Below are 13222 nucleotides of genomic sequence, written 5' to 3'. Positions count from 1 at the left end.
TGCCGCGAGTTGTGTCCACCCCCCCTCCCCTACAGATTCGAGGTTGCTAGACAGCGGCACGCTGGAGACTGATTTGTTTGCCCACGGGCGGCTGCCGTGGCAGGGCCGCGTCACCGCATTCCTTGATCTTCGGTTTTCCAGCAGGCCATTCGAGCAAATCCGGCTTCTCTGCTGCTAACGCTACTGCTGGGATACAGCTGAGGAGACTGCTAATGCTATGTACCGGGACACTGCTAACGCTGCTGCCGGGATACAGCTGAGGAGGAGCCGGCTGCTAATGCTATGTACCGGGACACTGCTAATGCTGCTTGCCGTGCTGCTGTAGCTCAGTCGTAACTGTAACTGATGCTGAGACTCTACTGACTGCGGGACTGGTAGACGGCGGTGGGTGGCGCAACAGGCCAAAACACAAATTCAAAACATAAACATGATTTGCAGACTGTAAAAATGTTTTTTAAATGCGAATATTCTGGCTGTACTATTGTTGTCGGTGAGATGAGTATGTTATATGAACATTATTCCTTAGTCTCTGTGACATATTAGGAGGATTTTACGACTATTTGCTTTAGATTTCTTACATATAGCTCCTTTAAGTGGGAAACTGCTCAACGTTAATAGTTGTGAAAATGCAGAGATGTGTGACACAGATGTCTCACACTAACCAAGAAAAATTACTGCTAAAGACCATGCAAGGCAATTACCTGATGTTCTGTGCAAAAGCAGGGTGTAAACTGTTTTGTACGGCATGCAATATTGTGGTGGAACACAAACATTAACTGACAAACACTTTTCTGCCACGAACACACAGAGAATGGCTAAAACACATATACAGCAGTGTGACAAGACAAATCATCATGACAGAGGTTGTTACATCCATATCCACTGCATGTGCTTAAAGAATCACGCTGAGTTCCATTAAATATTCAAATCAAAAAATTTTGCTTGGGTTAGGTTCAGGTTCGGCCCACTTGATATGCTGCTGTGCTGTGCTATGGCCTATTCAAGTGCTGGAATTTGTTATTTACGTGACAACGCCTGAACACAGCAAACCCCCAAAATCTTGGAGGGACTGATATTTGGGGAGTGGAATATTTTACATTTGAAACATCTTCAGGTCACAACCTACAAAAACCCCTCTTATCCTGTAGTTAAAACATAACAACACTTTCTTAAAATACTTCATACCTATTTTCACATTTCTGCACTGCAAATTCTTGTTACTTTGTGGCCAAGATATACACTGATACTAATATATCTGCAATCTGCTGATTTATCAGTCTCCCTTTCATGACTATAATAACTGCAATGTCACCTCCTGGTTGGCAGATTTTAAAAAAGTCAAATGTGTAAAGATGTAGTTCTAAGATCTGCTCTTCCAAAGCTGCTACGTGATTGTTTGTCTGTTGTTATATTATGAAGAATAAAAGTCCCAATTTTGGAGAACAGGATGTAACAGGAAAACAGCCTGTTAGATTTGAAATGAATAACCAGAAAGGAAGATATTAATGTTTTAGAGGAGAGGGTCCAAGTTGGAAAATTGGGAAAATTACCATACATGGGTAAAAAGCCTTTCCATGGCATGAACAAATATTGGTGCAGTATTTTTGCACATAACTTTTAAAAAATTGATTTCACAGTGTGTAATGAAAGCTTCTACACAAGTGCAGAATGTGTGCATGGAAAAAATATCAGAAGCATATTAATTTCCAGATGCAGAAAGAAATCATCAACAACATGACGTCTTTCAGAGACACGTCAGATTGTGCAACAAGGAAACGAGAGCACAGATTATTATTAAAGCTGATTAAACACCAAAATAAGAGCTCTTTTTATGTGTGGGGGAGTCACAGAGTTAAATGTGGTCAAATGGGGATCCCTGGTGTTCATGTTCACACAGACTTTGCCCCCAAAAAAACCCCAGTCGACGTGGAAGGTGGGTTTGGTCCAACAGCAGCCGAGTACATCCAATACAGCAAGTGTGTGTGCGTACGTGTGTGTGTGTGTGTGTGTGTGTGTGTGTGTGTGTGTGTGTGTGTGTGTGTGTGTCGAGTTTCCCTGTGAAGAGCTCCAACAGAGAGGCGGTACACTATGTCACACACATACACACGCACACACACACATACACACACACAGTTCCTGACCAGCCCATGCTCTCCAATGACTCACCAACACACACACACACAAAATCACCGCCACTTCACTCACTCACGCACAACCTGCACGCTCGTACTCTATTTCACAAACACAAACACAGCCTCTCACTATTTCATAAAGCACCCAAAATACATGTGTGAGAGTGTGTGTGAGAGAGTGAAATAAAAGCAATAAAGAGTGAGTGGAATAACAATGTGTGTGTGTGTGTGTGTGTGTGTGTGTGTATGTGTGTGTGTGTGTGTGTGTGTGTGTGTGTGTGTGTGTGCGTGCGAGATGCAGCTGTCATGCATGCTTTCTGCATGTGTGTGAAATAAATAGCAGTTTGACACAGCAACAAAGAGTGTGTGTGATTTTGCATTGTGTGTGTGTGTGTGTGTGTGTGTGTGTGTATGTGTGTTTGTGTGTGTGAGTGTGTGGGTTTGTTCCAGCTCGTATAGCTGTCATAAACCCTCATGACTGAATGCCACTGAGGGCAACAGAAACCCAGAATGGGGTCCATTTCAATCGCCACAAATAATAATAAAAAAAAAAAACATGCGTCGAGCTGCAATTTCCAGCGATAAAAACCAATGATGTGAACAGTCTAAACGGTGAAATAAAAGCTCACTACTGTTGCAGTGTGTGTGTATGTGTGTGTGTTTGTATTGGGGTGACAGGTCAGGTGGCAACAGCAAATCACAGCTGCACTTCCCAGGAACCGGCAAAATGTGTGTGAGTGTGTGTCAAAGAAATAGCAGCGTGTCAGAGCAGGAACAGGAAAAGCGAGAGTGTGTGTGTGATGTGTGAGAGTATGTGTAGAAATCTCCGAGCGAGGAAAGGGAAAGCGCACGAGAGCTGTGTGATGTGTGTGTGTTGGCGTTTGTGACAAATAAATAGCAGCCAGAGAGCAAGCGAGCGCGCTCTGATTCGGAGACTGGCAGCATGACTGACTGATCCCTGCATCCATATCATAGGATTAAAAAGCCTGACACGGTGGCGATACAATAGCTGCAAAATATGAGACAAAAAAAAGTCGGTCAATGGAAAAGGAAATGTGATTATGAACCAGAACAGGCGAGAGGGAGATAATATTAAAAAATCTGACACACTTTTCAACAAGAGCCATACAGTGCAGCAGCTGGGAGGACGTGGTGGATGTTAACGCTGTCACTGGGCAGTATAGAGGAAGGAGGAAGAGGAGGAGCTGCTGCCAAATATGAGCCTCTCCAGTGTTTTCCAAGAGCCAAGACACACTTCAGTCACACTGTCAGGGATGTGGTGGAGGGTGAAACCTGCCCAATTTCAGTTTGCACACCTGTTCGTCTAAACCTTCCCTCTGTATGTCCTTCAAACTAGAATCAAACTGCAGAGAGTCACACGAGGACAGCGAGGAAAGCATGAACAACCAAACAAAAGCAGATATATATTTTTTGGTTGATGATATTCTCCTGGCTGGAGGTCATAGGTCACGAGAATTTTTTGTTTGCCACCACGCCGCTGCGTATGGCCTGAACCGCCTTGTGAGGCACACCTAATTATTCATGATTTTATCTAACAAGATTCGGGTACAAAATTAGGTCGGAGGAGGAACTGGATGAACTTGGAAGAGGGAAAAGTTTCTTCATGAGGAAATTTCTCTATATTTGATACTATTAATGCTAGCCTACACAGACAATACAACCGTTAAGAAATGCATGTTTCCCTTCGTACAATCCGGGTTAACACACCATGTAAACCTGTTTGTCCCTATACTTTTCAGCCAGGTTATGTAAAACAATAAAAATCGAGTAATTAAACTGCCGACAGTCAACAATCAGCCTACATGCAGACTGGTTTCCATATACCAGTTAAAACCCATTAAACATTAGGGTAACTGACAGTCAGTTTCTTTAAAAAACAGTACCATAATTACTAACAATCTGTTCCATATATTATACCAGAATACCATACATACTGGTGACCTAAACCAGTTAAAACCAGTCTGACATTAGGGATAACTGTTTCTTTCCAAACCAGTAGCATCCATACTGACAGTCTGTGCCTTATATAAAACACTTAAAAACCAGAATACTGTATATTGGCAGCCTAAACCAGTTAAAACCAGTCTAACCTTAGGGTAAGTGACTGGCAGTTTCTCTATAAACCAGTACCACACAGTCTGTTCATTACGTAAAACCAGAACATACTGGTGACCCTAAACCAGTTAAAACCAGTCTAACATTGGGAGGACTAACAGTCAATTTCTTTATAAACCAGTACCATAAACACCGACAAGGCTATTCCTTATATAAAACTAGAATACTGTACATACTGATAACTTAAACCAGTTAAAACCAGTCTGCCATAGAGTAACTGAGAACCACTTTCTTTATACACCAGTTCCATAAACACTAACAGTGTGTGCCTTATATAAAACCACAATACTGTACATGCTGGTGACCTTAACTAGACTGCTATTGGAGTTACTGACAGGCAGTTTTTTATATAAACCAGTACCATAAACATTGACAGGAGCATTCCTTATACAAAGCCAGAATATTGTACTGATGACCTAAACCAGTTAAAACCAGTGGAATATTAGGAAAACTCACAGTTTCTTAAACCACACACACTGTCAGTCAGTGCTTTATATTAAACAGTTTAAAACCAGAATACTGTGCACTGACTTCCTAAACCAGTTAAAACCAATTTAACATTAAGGTGATGACAGCCAGTTTCTTTATAAACAAGTGCCACACTGACAGTCTGTGCATTATATAAACCCAGAATACTGGTGACCTAAACCAGTTAAAACCAGTCAGTCAGTTTCTTTATAAAGCAGTACCATACACACAAGCAAACCCACAGTGTGTACATACTGGGGACCTACACCAGTTAAAACCAGTGGAATATTAAGGAAACTGACAGTCAGGTTTTTGCACCATACACACTGACAGTCTGTGCTTTATATAAAACAGTTTAAAACCAGAATACTGTACAAGCTGGCAGCCTAAACCAGTAGAGAACCAGTCTGCCATTAACTGGCATGAAGTCAACGTCTGTTCACCAAACAAGCAACCAGTCCCTCCTCTGAACCATATCAGCGACAGTTTCTTCGTATATAACATAAAACGAGTTAAATAACATAAATGAACAAACTTAATATACTTATATGTCTCCATACAAACCAGTTAAGGACGTTAAAATCATGAACAAACGGTCCTTTTTAATGTAAAACAGTTAAATATCAAACTAATCGGCAGTTCGTTTCAAGCAGCGACTGCCGTACAGTATGTACACCAGCGGTCCGTTTCTATACAAAACACACATTAAAGCGGCTCTAACGGGAAAGACAGTTCGTTTTAACACATAAACCTGTTAAAAAACGAGCAACAGTATAATCTACCGGTCCGTTTCTTTAAAAACCAGTTAAAAACCAGTGTGCCGTTAACAGGCAGTGTGTTTCTATACAGCCCGCTGACGGCGGCTTCACCTCAGATGACCCAACCAGCCAGACTGGCTGTCTGCTAGCTAGCCCCGTTTGAACCGAACATACAGCGGGCAATAACAACACTTGAACCGACGCTACAAACCAAACTGTCACCCGCTCTACCGTCACCGTGTCACCAAAGAAAACACCGGGACCATTTTCTACTTGGCTCGGCGGAGTAACGCTAACTCGGATGGGGAAGAAGAGGGAGAGGGAGCCAGCCAAAACAAATGCATTTCCCGACATGAAAGCATAACATCCAGAGACGGGCAGCCACGTTTCGTGCTGCTGTGTGCGGGGAAAGGCTAAAGCTAAAGCACTTAGCTTCACAGGGTCGCCCGTCATTGACAGGGGCTAACTGGTAAACGGCTAGCTCCGCTGGCTAATAAATTTATTATGTGCACTTTCACCGGGGGTGGAGGGGGGACGGCAAAAGTTGGCCACCAGAAAAAACAACGCGAACCGGATGACATTCACTTGTCTGACAACTATCCGCAAATATAAGCAGAGAGCGGCGGCACAAAGTTACCTGACAGCCAGGTGTCTAACTGTTTTAATTCTAGTTTGGCTGCCGGGGAGCTCTGCTGGGTGATAGCAAGGTGATTCCCACTCTGAGAGGCTGTGATGGAGGGGACGGTCGCTAGCAGCAGCAGCCCGGGCAGAGACAGCCAGCCAGGCGGCTAGTCTGGCTGCAACCAAGCCGCTTTAATAACTTCACTTTTGCGGTCACTTTGGTCAAAATTTCTCTCCAGGAGTTTAATAAATAAGAAGTTTCTCTTGTGTCCTACCTGTGTGTAGTCTCTGGGTGCAGGGTGCGACAGCCTGGAAGTTGATTATTCCCAGATATCCAGAGTGGTGCGGTGCGGGGCGCATATAGCTAGCGCTGGGTACAGTAAAGATTGTAGCATAGCTAACCTAAAGACAACAGTAGAGAGGAGAAAAAAAAACCTCCTCGTTGCTCATAGGGGGGATCGACGACAAAAACCACATGATCTTTTACGTCAGCATATATTTGCATAGGATGCCAAATTTATGTTTCGCATCCAGGTGACGTGAAAATGTACAGAAAAGTTTGATTATGGCGCAGCCGGACGCTGGCACGGCTGGTCGGGTTGCGGTGGAGAGGCGCAGGCATGTTGCAGCCACGCACCCCCCTGTCCCCCTCCTGCAGCCTTGATCTGCACCGGTCTGCTGTTTCACGACTTCCAGCACGGGTGGCTTCCACTAAACATCACCATAACCTTCGTATGCTTTCATATAGGGACTTATTGCACACCTGTGGTCCTCTATATTTAGTTTATTACGACTTTGAGTTATGCAAAGCCACTTTTATCTGCAGGTATCACCACACTGCCTCCGCAACATTCCTCATGGCACACGTCGTTTTCCTGTGATGTAGCCTATAGTTTTGTTTTGTTTTTTTATTTTTAACAACATCTATGATTTATTTTCATTCACGCCAAAAACAAATGCTTACACAAGCCCATCTCTCTAAAAATGTAAATAAAATAATGTGATGATATATATATATATATATAAAAAAAATGCCAGTGTGTTCATTTCTTAATAACACCTGTTTGATCCTGGAGCTGACCTCACTAACTGCTCTGGTGCAGCATCATCACACTGCGAGCAGCTGCATGTGAAATCAGCCATCTACAGAAACATAAACTAGATGTGACTGTAAAGAGGTGTGGGAGTGGAAGTTTAAGTTTCCCCCGTTCGCCAGATTGCTGTCTGCATTTCATCATGCTCATGTATTTTTGATAAACGGGCTTGTTGTAGTTGATCAGATGCAATAAATGTAGAAACATCCCAGCACAGGTCTGCGAAAAGATGACAGAGAGCGACACCTACAGGAGCGTCTCAGAGCTACAGCCTGCCTCGTGGTGACTGTGGTTATTTACTGTATGTTTAATATATATTACAGTCGGTCGATGTGTCGTGAAGTAGACTGTTGCACACTCAGTGACTTTTGACAGCTGAGGTGAAACATGTTCAGATGACAGGAATCAAGCTCCTAATCATCCTAGGTGCAATCATATGATTGATCCCTTTTTTTTATTTTACAAGGTCACTTAAAATTCTTTTTAAAAATTTAAAAGTTAAAAACATCACATTGTTAACAGTTTGAACAAGATTTAGTCAAAATATGAATCTGTTTCAGTCTTTAGATTCAAAGATCTCCGAGAAACAATAGAAGAAAATTAAAGCAGTGTGGCTCCTCATTAATAATCATAGGTAAATAATTAATACTTTTCCTCCACAAGGTCAGAGGTGAATAAAACAGCAGCAGCTCTTGAATCTCTGCTAATGATTTGTTTGTTTTACTCCCTCTTATCTATTTTATTTCTCATTGTGTTTTAACCATTTAACAGTTTTTTTAAAAAAAAACTGTTAAATGCATGTATTTCTTGTGTGCGTTAGTCTCAAATAGCTTTATTTTCTAGCATTTATCTCATCAATGCAAAAATAGTATCAATTTGTTGGTACTATGTATATATATATATATATATATATATATATAGTCTGATTGAATTGATTTAGTGTCCTGCTCAGCTCAAACCCTAAATTTCCAGGACAGGAGATGTCTTCTCTCCACAGCAAAACCACATAGTTTTATGTTTTGTTTGTCATTTTGTCTCGTTTAAATTAAATGATATATTAATGATATTTGTGTGTTTTGGGTTAATTGGGATGGTAGTGCTGTAATTTCCATGTCTTTATGGATGAATAAATTAAAAGCTTAAGGCTGAAGAAGACCAAGTGGTTTCAGATTATCTTGTGTTAAAGAATCCCATAATGACTTTTTTTTCTGAATTTATATTTACCCCCTAAAACTTAATGAAATATCAGCCAGCTTCTTACTCAACCCTCTTCTGCAGCAGGTTTCCATCCCCTGAACGGGAGGCCTGTGACCGTGTGCCAGTCAGGAGTGTATTCAAAGTCAAATACACATCTTACCATGTAAACCGCTTCTTTTATAACATCACCAAACACAGTGCCTTTATGCTCAGATGTGGTGCATTTAGAGACTAGCTAATGAGAATAATACGGGGCCTTCGAAACAGAAACGACACCACAGCCAGAGCCATCTTTGCAGAAGAGTTGTCGGCAACTGGAAGCTCTTGCCAGTGTCTCCAGAATACACAATCAGGTAATGTTGCCAGGCAAAAGTGCCAGCTCTAGCCAATAAGCAGAGTTTTGGCCAACATTGCTTAGCAACAAAAGTTAAAAACTGAACCACTCAAGGCTTAAAAATAGTCTTTAAAATAGTAATCAAGAGCCCATCAGTGTCACAAATTTCTGCAGATAAAAAGCCTCATGAGCGAGAATTACCCTCCCAAAAAAAAGAAAGTGAAAAGTTTGCTGCTGCTCTGACAAAAAGTAAGCTCTACATTAATTATTAGCAATTAAAGGCCCTTTTACCACCAATACAATGAGGAGAGAGGTAGGACAATGGGCCCCTGGACACAGACATGTAAAATGCTCTCCACTTCTCCTACATAAAAGCAAGACTCCCAGACTCAAAAACTACTTGTAGTTGTATCATTGTTGTTTTGTGTCTCTTTGTGGCCATTCAGTTATTGTAGTCTGTTTCTGTGTCTGAGTGGTCGTCATTTTTTTTGTGGTCATTTTGTATCTTGTTTTTCCAGTTATTTTCCATGTCTTTGTAGTCAGTTTGAGTCTCTTTGTGGTCCTTTTACGTGTCTTTGGGGTTTGTATTTATCTCTTTGTGATAATTTGTGTCTTCTTGTAGTTGTTTTGTATCTTGTATGTTGTGTGTCTCTGAGGTCATTTTGTAGTATATCTTTGTAGTGGTGTTGTATCTTTGTTGTGGTTTTGCATCTCTTTGTAGTGTTTTTACATCCCTTTGTGGTGGTTTTGCATCTCTATATAGTGGCTTTACATCTCTGTATAGTAGCTTTGGATCTCTTCTTGGTGGTTTTGCATCTGTTTGTAATGTTTTTGCATCTCCTCGTAGTGGTGTTGTATCTTTTTGTAGTGATTTTTTTTTTACTTTTGTTGTAGTCATTTTATATCTCTTTGTAGTGGTTGTGCATCTCTGCAGTGGTTTTGTATCTTGTTTCTTCTTTGTAGTGGTTTTGCATCTTTTTGCAACTGTTTTGTGTCTCTTTGCAATGGTTTTGTAATATTTTGTAGTGTTCTTATGTCTCTGTAGTGGTTTTGCATCTTTTCGTAGTAGTTTTGCATCTCTTTGCAACAGTTTTGCATCTCTTTGTGGTGGTTTTGCATCTGTTTGCAATAGTTTTGTGTCTCTCTGTAGTGATATTGCATGTCTTTGTAGATATTCGTATCTTTGTGATGATTATGAGTCTCTTTGCAATTGCTTGATTAACTTTACAAAGGGATAACTAACAGTCACTCCAAACAGAGGCTCCATGATCTCTTGGGGCTGTAGGCCCATTCATTAGTCCTTCCGTGTATAAAACATATTTAAAATTATGACCCATCACACTGAGAAAACTGAGAAAAGTGAGACTAGAACTTCAAAAACCAATATCAGAAACAAAAACTCAGCTGAATTGAACCACAGGAATCACTTATTTTTGTTTTTATTCACATTGACTCATTAATCAGGTGGCCATTTGGAATTGTACTCTACCAGAAAAACAGGAAAACGTGTGACACACACTGGGAGAGAATTTGCATATTATTGTGGTTAGCCCAAAAAAAATCATATATCTGTAAAAAAAGATAGGCCGCATAATAAAAAAGGGATATCAGAGATACAAAGGAGGCTTTTATCAGGGTTTCAATCACACAGCAGTTGTAAGAGTCAAATGTAACTGATGTAAACTTTCAAAATGCAAATGGAAAAGTAAAAACAGCACAACACGCTGCAGTTGTGTGGTTTTCCTTTTTTGTCTCCTGACAGGAGCGCTTGCAGCCGCTGGCCTCCTTCCCGCAATTAATCAAATGAAGCCGCCTGAAAAGGAAAAAACAAAAGTCATTATTTGGTGTCACAGTTCAGCACACTGTGCCGGGGTGTCAGTGCCGAGAGGCTGCGGGTGGCTTATTTACTGGTTTTAGGTTTGAGAAGCTGCATCTGTAGTAGTATAGCAGGGAGGTTTGACAAACAAGTAGTCTGGTTATAATTCAGATAATTGTACCATAAAATCAATATGATTTAAAGATAAGATTTATAGTTAAGCTCAGAATAAAACACAGCAAATTACTACAAATGAAAAATATAGGGCACATATTTGTCGAAATGATTAAAGAGGGTGTCAGTAGTTTATGCATCAGAGCAGAAAAACAGCCCTTAAAATACATACATCATAAAGAGGGCTTTATCATCTAATCAATCCATCAGGACTGGGTGTCTGACGTGCTGGAGTACAGACATAGATTAACAGAAAGTGTGTCACAGTCTAAATACTAACAGGCTGCAGTGTGTATGTGATATGAGCTGTTAAAAGGGAAGTTAAGAGTGTTTAAAGCACAAACATTATAAACTAATACGTCAATGGGGACTTATTAAAGTTGCAATAATAATTGTACTTAAGTACAATTTTGAGGTACATTTTCTGCCACCCTTACCCTTGCAGGGGTGCTGGAACGGTCGTGTTTTGTGGACTTGGAGAAAGCTTATGACCGCATCAGACACAGGGAGTCCTGTGGGAGGTACTGCAGGAATACAGGGTACCAGGGTTGTGCTACAAGCCATCAGGTCCCTGTCTAACGAAAGTAAGAGCTGTGCTCACTTACCTTGCACAAAGTTAAACATATTTCCAGTGGGTGTTGGCCTCCACCAGGGTTTTCCCTTGTCACCGACTGTGTTTGTTATTTTCATGGACAGGATTTCAAGGCACAGCCAGGGGGAGGAAAGTGATCAGTCTGGGGACCACAGAATTGCATCTTGGCTCTTTGCAGACGATGTGGTCCTGTTGGCTTCATCACACCGTGACCTCCAGCATGAAGTGGGGTGGTGTACAGCCAAGTGTGAAGCAGTTTGGATGAGAGTCAGCCCCAAGTCTGAGGCCGTGGTTCTCTGCAGGAAAATGGTAGATAGCCCTGAATAGATTGAGAGAGGGTTACTTCCCTAAGTGAAGGAGTTCAAGTATCTCAGGGTCTTAAAATGGGCAAGCATTTTGAAATGGAATCCATAGCGATGCAGGCACTGCACCAGACTGTCCTGGTGAAGAGGGAGCTGAGCCGGAAGGCAAAGCTTCCAAATCACTGCTCCATCTACGTACCAATCCTCACCTGTGGTCATGAGCTTTGGGTAGTAACCAAAAGAATGAGATTGCGGATACAAGCAGCTAGAGGGAGTTCGGAGTAGAGCTCAGCTCCTTTGTGTTGAAAGGGGTCAGTTGAGGTGGTTCGGGCATCTGACTAGGATGCCTCCTAGACGGCTTCTGTTAGAGGTTTTCCGGGCACCTTCAACAGGTAGGAGGCCCCGGGGCAGACCCAGAACATGCTGGAGGGATTATATATCTCATCTGGCTTGGGAACGTCTCAGGATCCCCTGTGTTGCTGGGGAGAGGGATGTTTTGAATTCCCTGCTCAGCCTACTACCCCCGCAACCCGGCCTCCTGTAGGCAGATGAAGATGGATGGATTTCTGCTACTTTATGCTTCTACTCTACGACATTTTGTGTAAAATATTGTACTATTTACTGCACTGCTATCTATCTGATATTAGTTACTTTGCAGATTGAGATTATTAAATATTAAATAAATACATTGTGATGTATTATTATAGGTTAAGATACCCAGCAGTATATAAAGTTCATATATAAAGTAAAGCTCCAATCTTACCTGCTGACTAAGTGATGTACACAATAATGCATCAATAATTAAAGTAATTAGATTGCAGTAATATACATTATTTGAAATGGGACATTCTGCATAATAAGTACTTTTAATTTTTAGCACTCAAAGGATATATAATTTTACTTAAGTAAGATTTTGAATGCAGGACATTTACTTGTAACAGAGTACTTTTACACTGTGGTATTGCCACTTTTACTGAAGTAAAAGATCTGAGTATTTAATCATGTTTCATTCCTGCTTACGTCTTACGTGCTACAGACTTGTCATAATTTCAACACCATATAAACAGTTTGCTTTTAATATTTGGATAAAAAAAAGACTAAAGCGTTCAGTGCTTAAATCAAAGTAAGTTCAAGGACATGTCTGACCATGTTTGAAATTTATACCAGTTCTGAATGGCCTCTTCCTGACTGCATCCCACTGCCTCCCTGATCTTTCTGTAACAACTCTGTGTCTTTTGTGTGTTCTTGTCGTCTCAATGCCATGAATTAAACAAATGGAGATAACAGAGTATATTCTCATTGTCTGTCCTGAAAGACATTCAGTGACAGACTCAGGTTGTCTGACGGTCAGGGTGCGAGAAAAATAAAATGGGCACCAGCTGCATGTGGCAGAGGACCAACACGTAGAAGGTTTTCTAGCATGTATGGCAGCCTACCTGTCACTGAATCATGTTTTGTCACAGTTGGGGCATCCCAGAGGGAACTGTATCGCTTTTTCTGCACTGAAAGGGCACCCTAGGGGACATTTCCATTATGTTTTATCCACTGGAAGAGCACCCTAAAGGATATTCATCACATTTTTGTCCACTGGATGAGCA

The 13222-nt window shown here is 41.3% G+C and overlaps 1 protein-coding gene across 1 annotated transcript in view; it reads right to left on the bottom strand.

The window, feature by feature from the left end:
* The window catches only part of LOC125904190 (zinc fingers and homeoboxes protein 2-like), a 188886-nt gene extending 182191 nt beyond the window's left edge, over positions 1–6695 (bottom strand). The window contains exon 1 of the mRNA XM_049601440.1: positions 6391–6695. The gene's annotated coding sequence lies outside the window, so the exon portion shown is untranslated. The remainder of the gene's footprint in view (positions 1–6390) is intronic.
* Between the last annotated feature and the right edge of the window lie 6527 nt (positions 6696–13222).

The sequence above is a fragment of the Epinephelus fuscoguttatus genome, linkage group LG17, assembly GCF_011397635.1.
Source record: "Epinephelus fuscoguttatus linkage group LG17, E.fuscoguttatus.final_Chr_v1".
NCBI lineage: Eukaryota > Metazoa > Chordata > Actinopteri > Perciformes > Serranidae > Epinephelus > Epinephelus fuscoguttatus.
This window is presented reverse-complemented; position numbering and strand designations above follow the sequence as displayed.